At 53.3% G+C, this 10,000-nt stretch overlaps 1 non-coding gene across 1 annotated transcript in view; it reads right to left on the bottom strand.

Annotated features, from left to right (window-relative positions):
- Positions 1 to 1,830, bottom strand: part of LOC145655564 (18S ribosomal RNA) — a 1,839-nt gene extending 9 nt beyond the window's left edge. The window contains exon 1 of the ribosomal RNA XR_014121628.1: positions 1 to 1,830. This exon is cut by the window's left edge and continues 9 nt beyond it. This is a non-coding gene — a ribosomal RNA (18S ribosomal RNA).
- Between the last annotated feature and the right edge of the window lie 8,170 nt (positions 1,831 to 10,000).

Raw genomic sequence — 10,000 nt, forward strand, 5'->3', positions numbered from 1 at the left:
TTTCGCAGGTTCACCTACGAAAACCTTGTTACGACTTTTACTTCCTCTAGATAGTCAAGTTTGATCGACTTCTCGGCGCTCCGCCAAGGCCCGCGAGGAGCCCCGGCGGGGCCGATCCGAGGACCTCACTAAACCATCCGATCGGTAGTAGCGACGGGCGGTGTGTACAAAGGGCAGGGACTTAATCAACGCGAGCTTATGACCCGCGCTTACTGGGAATTCCTCGTTCATGGGGAATAATTGCAATCCCCAGTCCCCATCACGAATGGGGTTCAGCGGATTACCCGCACCTCTCGGTGTAGGGTAGGCACACGCTGATCCAACCATTGTGGCGCGCGTGCAGCCCCGGACATCTAAGGGCATCACAGACCTGTTATTGCTCCATCTCGCGTGGCTGAACGCCACTTGTCCCTCTAAGAAGTTTGACGCCGACCGCGGAGGGCCGCGTAACTATTTAGCATGCCGGAGTCTCGTTCGTTATCGGAATTAACCAGACAAATCGCTCCACCAACTAAGAACGGCCATGCACCACCACCCACAGAATCGAGAAAGAGCTATCAATCTGTCAATCCTTTCCGTGTCCGGGCCGGGTGAGGTTTCCCGTGTTGAGTCAAATTAAGCCGCAGGCTCCACTCCTGGTGGTGCCCTTCCGTCAATTCCTTTAAGTTTCAGCTTTGCAACCATACTCCCCCCGGAACCCACAGACTCGTGGTTTCCCTCACGCTGCCCGGCGGGTCATGGGAATAACGCCGCCGGATCGCGGGTCGGCATAGTTTACGGTCGGAACTACGACGGTATCTGATCGTCTTCGAACCTCCGACTTTCGTTCTTGATTAATGAAAACATTCTTGGCAAATGCTTTCGCTTTCGTCCGTCTTGCGCCGGTCCAAGAATTTCACCTCTAGCGGCGCAATACGAATGCCCCCGGCCGTCCCTCTTAATCATGGCCCTGGTTCAGGAAACCCACAAAATAGAACCGGAGTCCTATTCCATTATTCCTAGCTCAGGTATTCAGGCGAGAAGCGGGCCCGCTTTGAACACTCTAATTTTTTCAAAGTAAACGCTCCGAGCCCCGTCCGGACACCCAGCCAAGGGCATCCGGGGGGCACCGGGAGACAGGGTCTGAGACAGGCGGTGGCACGCCTCGCGGCGGACCGCCAGCCCACTCCCGACATCCAACTACGAGCTTTTTAACTGCAGCAACTTTAATATACGCTATTGGAGCTGGAATTACCGCGGCTGCTGGCACCAGACTTGCCCTCCAATGGGTCCTCACCCATGGGTTTAGGATACGCTCATTCCGATTACAGGGCCTCGAAAGAGACCTGTATCGTTATTTTTCGTCACTACCTCCCCGTGTCGGGAATGGGTAATTTGCGCGCCTGCTGCCTTCCTTGGATGTGGTAGCCGTTTCTCAGGCTCCCTCTCCGGAATCGAACCCTGATTCCCCGTTACCCGTGGTCACCATGGTAGCCGACTATGGTACCATCGAAAGTTGATAGGGCAGACATTCGAATGAGACGTCGCCGCCGCGGAGGGCGCGCGATCGGCCCGAGGTTATCTAGAGTCACCAAAGCGGCCGGGGGGCCCGAGCCCCCCGGATGGGTTTTGGGTCTGATAAATGCACGCATCCCCCGAAGGGTCAGCGCTCGTTTGCATGTATTAGCTCTAGAATTACCACAGTTATCCGAGTAACGTGTGGAGCGATCAAAGGAACCATAACTGATTTAATGAGCCATTCGCAGTTTCACTGTACCGGCCGTGTGCACTTAGACCTGCATGGCTTAATCTTTGAGACAAGCATATGTTACTGGCAGGATCAACCAGGTAGTTTGCACCGTGGTCTGGGATGAACCACGAGTGACATCCGCCTCCCCTTCCGGGGGCTAGGAAGCAGCGGGTTGTAAGTGCGTGCGCCGTCAGGTCCAGACGCCATACAGGGCTACCCAGGACAGCTTCCGCGGCCAGTGTAAACGTGCTCGCGCACCGCCCTCTGGCCTTCGGACGCCGACCTCTCACCTTGATGCAAAGCTGTCCCATCCGGTCATGCCCGCACCGTACCCCGTCCACCTCCTCCGGAGGTGCGGACGGCCGACTCCAGGTGCTTTCGGCGTTCCCTCTCTTCACGCCGTTTTGATTTTCGTGGGCCGCTGGTGGGGGGACAAGGGAAAGACCTCGTCGAATTCCCTCCCCCCTAGCCTCGCTCAACCTACGTTTCGTGATGTAACCAAGAAGAGTGATTCGTGGGCCCAGGTAGGTTTGAAGAGGAGGCCAACAAAGCAGGGCACTCCCTTCCTCCCAAACCACAGACACCAGTATAGGACAACTGAGTAGACAGACTGGCCGTCTGAGTCTCCCCCAGAGAGTTCTGGGATGGGTTACAAATAACCCCCACCCCCCATCAGAGGCTTGACCCGCTAGAACCAGGGAGGATCTGTCAAAACCGCTCTCCACATCAGAAGTTCTGGATCAGCCGGGGCTGGTCGGCAGACGTCCACCTAAGGCCGTGGCCTAACCCCGTGTGGGGGGATAGCGCTCGCACCCGTACACGTGGACACCCGCTCGTCAAATGGCTGGCTCCTCACTTACCGTAGGGGGAATGGTTTGCCTACCCCTGGCGGGTCTGGTACTCCACTCTACCAAACAAGGAAGCAACACACCAATAGACCCCTGCAACACCGGGCAGCTTTGGGCAGTGTCACTACACTCCTCCTTGTTCTTCACGTTCCTTCCGTGGTGATTTTTTTTTTTTTTTCGTGGCCATTGCCGTGCATGGCTTCCCCATCGCTTTGCATGCTCTCCATTGCCTCGTGCTGCTTCACCATTGGTCTCACCTGGAGACCGAAGCCGCTCTCTCAGTAACCCGATGGTACCTGGCCAGAAAACCCCGTGCCCGATTTCATCTAGGACAAGGGCCAAACCACAGACCGTGCCCGTCCAGGGTCAACCCCTGGTCGGACAGGCCTGGTGGGTCGATACCATGGATGTGGCAGGCCGACGAGAATCCACTGGTACATTTACAAACACGCCCACCCTGGTGGCATGGCTGTACGACCCATCGTCGAAGCACGCTGCGGCGGACTGAGCCATTGGATCCAGTTGCCTGGGCGTACACTCAGCCCAACAGACGCACTCGGGTCGGGGAGAGCAAAGCAGACTGTGTGCCTGGATGTGCCCACTTCCATAGGGGAATCGGCATGATGGTTCACTTAACCCGAGGAGGGCTCCCCTCGCGGGATAAGCACCCCCCTCGGGGGATGGGGGGGGGGGGGGGCATCCAGAGCACACCACTTTCCGGTAGGGGACAGGCGTTTGATCATGTGTCCGAGGGAGAGCTCCCCTTGCCGGCCGAACACCCCTCGGACTCCCCTTGGGCTTCCAGAGAACGCCACTGGATGAATTTAGTGCTTGGACCCCATTGATTCTCTTTGCTCTCCCATATACCCGACGGGACCTATTTGCAAAACCCCGTGCCAACCAGACCTCCAGGAAGGGGGCTGGCGGCTAACCATGCCCAGCAGGGTGCACCCTGGTCGGACACTTTGGGAGGGTCGAGAGCCTGGAAGTGCCACCCGGGGGAGTAATTCTGATTTCCGTTTTAATGCACTCAGGGACAGCCCGAGGACCTCTGTAGTGCACCTGAGGCGGACTGAGCCGTCGGGTCCAGGGGTCTGGAGTTCGGAACCTCCAGGGTTCACCTGGCTGTTCTCTTAGCCCGGCAGGGTGCACCCTGGTCGGACACTTTGGGAGGGTCGAGAGCCTGGATGTGCCACCCCGACGAGTAATGAGTTTTCCCTTCGTATCTCTTCCGGACCAGGTCCGATTCGCACGAAACTCGCTGGGCATGGCCAGGAGCGCCCCCTGCTGCCCACGCCACCGTCCCCGCGCTTCTACTCCCGAGGGCCGAGGAGACAGCGAAGCGTGGGTCGGGTCGCCTGCTTCCAGGGTCTCCCTGGTACTCTCCAGTCTCCCGAGTCCATCGGGTCCGACCTCGTATTTTTAGCCCAGACGGGGAATGAGAAAGGGGCCCCCGACCGCCCGAGGGCGGGCGCTCGCTTCTCAGCCTAGGAACGTCCGATTCCCACGAAACTTTTACGCCAGACGTTCCTGGCAGCGAGCGCGTTCAAAGGTGACCCGCGCTGCTTCTCTCCTCCCAAGGGCCGAAGAGATATTCGTCTTCAAACCCGACCGGCCCTGTGTTTGCCGCCCCGGCGGTTTTAAAAAATCATAGCGTAAAAACGGTGGGTGCGCTTCGCCTGCCGCTTGGACAGCGTTAAACGGCAGCCCCGGCTCTTTCCAAAGGGCCCTCAACCGACTTTCTGCTCCCAAGGAGCCCAGAGATATGAAACCGAAAAATCAAAACCCCGTGCCAACCAGACCTCCAGGAAGGGGGCTGGCGGCTAACCATGCCCGGCAGGGTGCACCCTGGTCGGACGCTTTGGGAGGGTCGAGAGCCTGGATGTGCCACCCCGACGAGTAATGAGTTTTCCCTTCGTATCTCTTCCGGACCAGGTCCGATTCGCACGAAACTCGCTGGGCATGGCCAGGAGCGCCCCCTGCTGCCCACGCCACCGTCCCCGCGCTTCTACTCCCGAGGGCCGAGGAGACAGCGAAGCGTGGGTCGGGTCGCCTGCTTCCAGGGTCTCCCTGGTACTCTCCAGTCTCCCGAGTCCATCGGGTCCGACCTCGTATTTTTAGCCCAGACGGGGAATGAGAAAGGGGCCCCCGACCGCCCGAGGGCGGGCGCTCGCTTCTCAGCCTAGGAACGTCCGATTCCCACGAAACTTTTACGCCAGACGTTCCTGGCAGCGAGCGCGTTCAAAGGTGACCCGCGCTGCTTCTCTCCTCCCAAGGGCCGAAGAGATATTCGTCTTCAAACCCGACCGGCCCTGTGTTTGCCGCCCCGGCGGTTTTAAAAAATCATAGCGTAAAAACGGTGGGTGCGCTTCGCCTGCCGCTTGGACAGCGTTAAACGGCAGCCCCGGCTCTTTCCAAAGGGCCCTCAACCGACTTTCTGCTCCCAAGGAGCCCAGAGATATGAAACCGAAAAATCAAAACCCCGTGCCAACCAGACCTCCAGGAAGGGGGCTGGCGGCTAACCATGCCCGGCAGGGTGCACCCTGGTCGGACGCTTTGGGAGGGTCGAGAGCCTGGATGTGCCACCCCGACGAGTAATGAGTTTTCCCTTCGTATCTCTTCCGGACCAGGTCCGATTCGCACGAAACTCGCTGGGCATGGCCAGGAGCGCCCCCTGCTGCCCAGGCCTGGCTCTGGGCCTGGGCACACTTCATTCACTTTGTACCTTTAAATCATACTACTACTACTACTACTACCACCAGAATTCCAGGGCCAAGAGGTCACACAGTCATACACAGCAAAGTAGCTCTGGGCCTGGGCACACTTCAAGAAGTTTGTCCCTTTATATAAGCCTAGAAATAGACTTCCAGGCCCAAGAGTTCAAACACATTCATGCCCAGCAAAGTAGCTCTGGGCCTGGGCACACTTCAATCACTTTGTGCCTTTAAATCATACTACTACTACCAGACTTCCAGGCCCAAGAGGTCAAACACAGTCATGCCCAGCAAAGTAGCTCTGGGCCTGGGCACACTTCATTCACTTTGTGCCTTTAAATCATACTACTACTACCACCAGAATTCCAGGGCCAAGAGGTCACACAGTCATACACAGCAAAGTAGCTCTGGGCCTGGGCACACTTCAAGAAGTTTGACCCTTTATATAAGCCTAGAAATAGACTTCCAGAGCCAAGAGGTCAAACACAGTCATGCACAGCAAAGTAGCTCTGGGCCTGGGCACACTTCAAGCACTTTGTGCCTTTAAATCATACTACTACTACTACTACTACTACTACTACTACTACTACCAGACTTCCAGGCCCAAGAGTTCAAACACATTCATGCCCAGCAAAGTAGCTCTGGGCCTGGGCACACTTCATTCACTTTGTGCCTTTAAATCATACTACTACTACCACCAGACTTCCAGGGCCAAGAGGTCAACCACAGTCATGCACAGCAAAGTAGCTCTGGGCCTGGGCACACTTCAAGATGTTTGACCCTTTATATAAGCCTAGAAATAGACTTCCAGGCCCAAGAGTTCAAACACATTCATGCCCAGCAAAGTAGCTCTGGGCCTGGGCACACTTCAATCACTTTGTGCCTTTAAATCATACTACTACTACCACCAGACTTCCAGGCCCAAGAGGTCAAACACAGTCATGCCCAGCAAAGTAGCTCTGGGCCTGGGCACACTTCAATCACTTTGTGCCTTTAAATCATACTACTACTACCACCAGACTTCCAGGCCCTGGAGGTCACACCTTCATGCCTAGCAAGGTTGCTTTACACCTGCGCACACTTCAGACCGTTTCACTCTTTTAATCCTTCAAAGTACCACATTTCCAGACCCAAGAGGTCACAGAATCATGCCCAGCAAAGTAGCTCTGGGCCTGGGCACACTTCAATCACTTTGTGCCTTTAAATCATACTACTACTACCAGACTTCCAGGCCCCAGAGGTCAAACACAGTCATGCCCAGCAAAGTAGCTCTGGGCCTGGGCACACTTCAAGAAGTTTGACCCTTTATATAAGCCTAGAAATAGACTTCCAGAGCCAAGAGGTCAAACACAGTCATGCACAGCAAAGTAGCTCTGGGCCTGGGCACACTTCATTCACTTTGTACCTTTAAATCATACTACTACTACCAGACTTCCAGGCCCAAGAGTTCAAACACATTCATGCCCAGCAAAGTAGCTCTGGGCCTGGGCACACTTCAATCACTTTGTGTCTTTAAATCATACTACTACTACCAGACTTCCAGGCCCCAGAGGTCAAACACAGTCATGCCCAGCAAAGTAGCTCTGGGCCTGGGCACACTTCAAGAAGTTTGACCCTTTATATAAGCCTAGAAATAGACTTTCAGGCCCAAGAGGTCAAACACAGTCATGCCCAGCAAAGTAGCTGTGGGCCTGGGCACACTTCATTCACTTTGTACCTTTAAATCATACTACTACTACTACTACTACTACTACTACTACTACTACTACTACTACTACCAGACTTCCAGGCCCAAGAGGTCAAACACAGTCATGCCCAGCAAAGTAGCTCTGGGCCTGGGCACACTTCAAGAAGTTTGACCCTTTATATAAGCCTAGAAATAGACTTCCAGGCCCAAGAGTTCAAACACATTCATGCCCAGCAAAGTAGCTCTGGGCCTGGGCACACTTCAATCACTTTGTGCCTTTAAATCATACTACTACTACCAGACTTCCAGGCCCCAGAGGTCAAACACAGTCATGCCCAGCAAAGTAGCTCTGGGCCTGGGCACACTTCAAGAAGTTTGACCCTTTATATAAGCCTAGAAATAGACTTCCAGAGCCAAGAGGTCAAACACAGTCATGCCCAGCAAAGTAGCTCTGGGCCTGGGCACACTTCAATCACTTTGTGCCTTTAAATCATACTACTACTACCACCAGACTTCCAGGCCCAAGAGGTCAAACACAGTCATGCCCAGCAAAGTAGCTCTGGGCCTGGGCACACTTCAATCACTTTGTGCCTTTAAATCATACTACTACTACCACCAGACTTCCAGGCCCTGGAGGTCACACCTTCATGCCTAGCAAGGTTGCTTTACACCTGCGCACACTTCAGACCGTTTCACTCTTTTAATCCTTCAAAGTACCACATTTCCAGACCCAAGAGGTCACAGAATCATGCCCAGCAAAGTAGCTCTGGGCCTGGGCACACTTCAATCACTTTGTGCCTTTAAATCATACTACTACTACCAGACTTCCAGGCCCCAGAGGTCAAACACAGTCATGCCCAGCAAAGTAGCTCTGGGCCTGGGCACACTTCAAGAAGTTTGACCCTTTATATAAGCCTAGAAATAGACTTCCAGAGCCAAGAGGTCAAACACAGTCATGCACAGCAAAGTAGCTCTGGGCCTGGGCACACTTCATTCACTTTGTACCTTTAAATCATACTACTACTACCAGACTTCCAGGCCCAAGAGTTCAAACACATTCATGCCCAGCAAAGTAGCTCTGGGCCTGGGCACACTTCAATCACTTTGTGTCTTTAAATCATACTACTACTACCAGACTTCCAGGCCCCAGAGGTCAAACACAGTCATGCCCAGCAAAGTAGCTCTGGGCCTGGGCACACTTCAAGAAGTTTGACCCTTTATATAAGCCTAGAAATAGACTTTCAGGCCCAAGAGGTCAAACACAGTCATGCCCAGCAAAGTAGCTGTGGGCCTGGGCACACTTCATTCACTTTGTACCTTTAAATCATACTACTACTACTACTACTACTACTACTACTACTACTACTACTACTACCAGACTTCCAGGCCCAAGAGGTCAAACACAGTCATGCCCAGCAAAGTAGCTCTGGGCCTGGGCACACTTCAAGAAGTTTGACCCTTTATATAAGCCTAGAAATAGACTTCCAGGCCCAAGAGTTCAAACACATTCATGCCCAGCAAAGTAGCTCTGGGCCTGGGCACACTTCAATCACTTTGTGCCTTTAAATCATACTACTACTACCAGACTTCCAGGCCCCAGAGGTCAAACACAGTCATGCCCAGCAAAGTAGCTCTGGGCCTGGGCACACTTCAAGAAGTTTGACCCTTTATATAAGCCTAGAAATAGACTTCCAGAGCCAAGAGGTCAAACACAGTCATGCCCAGCAAAGTAGCTCTGGGCCTGGGCACACTTCATTCACTTTGTACCTTTAAATCATACTACTACTACCAGACTTCCAGGCCCAAGACGTCAAACACAGTCATGCCCAGCAAAGTAGCTCTGGGCCTGGGCACACTTCATTCACTTTGTACCTTTAAATCATACTACTACTACTACTACTACTACTACTACTACTACTACTACCAGACTTCCAGGCCCAAGAGGTCAAACACAGTCATGCCCAGCAAAGTAGCTCTGGGCCTGGGCACACTTCAATCACTTTGTGCCTTTAAATCATACTACTACTACCAGACTTCCAGGCCCCAGAGGTCAAACACAGTCATGCCCAGCAAAGTAGCTCTGGGCCTGGGCACACTTCAAGAAGTTTGACCCTTTATATAAGCCTAGAAATAGACTTCCAGAGCCAAGAGGTCAAACACAGTCATGCCCAGCAAAGTAGCTCTGGGCCTGGGCACACTTCATTCACTTTGTACCTTTAAATCATACTACTACTACTACTACTACTACTACTACTACTACTACTACTACTACCAGACTTCCAGGCCCAAGAGTTCAAACACATTCATGCCCAGCAAAGTAGCTCTGGGCCTGGGCACACTTCAATCACTTTGTGCCTTTAAATCATACTACTACTACCACCAGACTTCCAGGCCCAAGAGGTCAAACACAGTCATGCCCAGCAAAGTAGCTCTGGGCCTGGGCACACTTCAATCACTTTGTGCCTTTAAATCATACTACTACTACCAGACTTCCAGGCCCAAGAGTTCAAACACATTCATGCCCAGCAAAGTAGCTCTGGGCCTGGGCACACTTCAATCACTTTGTGCCTTTAAATCATACTACTACTACTACCACCAGACTTCCAGACCCAAGAGGTCAAACACAGTCATGCCCAGCAAAGTAGCTCTGGGCCTGGGCACACTTCAAGAAGTTTGACCCTTTATATAAGCCTAGAAATAGACTTCCAGGCCCAAGAGGTCAAACACAGTCATGCCCAGCAAAGTAGCTCTGGGCCTGGGCACACTTCATTCACTTTGTACCTTTAAATCATACTACTACTACTACTACTACTACTACTACTACTACTACTACCAGACTTCCAGGCCCAAGAGGTCAAACACAGTCATGCCCAGCAAAGTAGCTCTGGGCCTGGGCACACTTCATTCACTTTGTGCCTTTAAATCATACTACTACTACCACCAGACTTCCAGGCCCAAGAGGTCAAACACAGTCATGCCCAGCAAAGTAGCTCTGGGCCTGGGCACACTTCAATCACTTTGT

The sequence above is a fragment of the Electrophorus electricus genome, unplaced genomic scaffold (assembly GCF_041902795.1).
Source record: "Electrophorus electricus isolate QZ-2024a unplaced genomic scaffold, ASM4190279v1 Scaffold280, whole genome shotgun sequence".
NCBI classification, from domain to species: Eukaryota; Metazoa; Chordata; class Actinopteri; order Gymnotiformes; family Gymnotidae; genus Electrophorus; species Electrophorus electricus.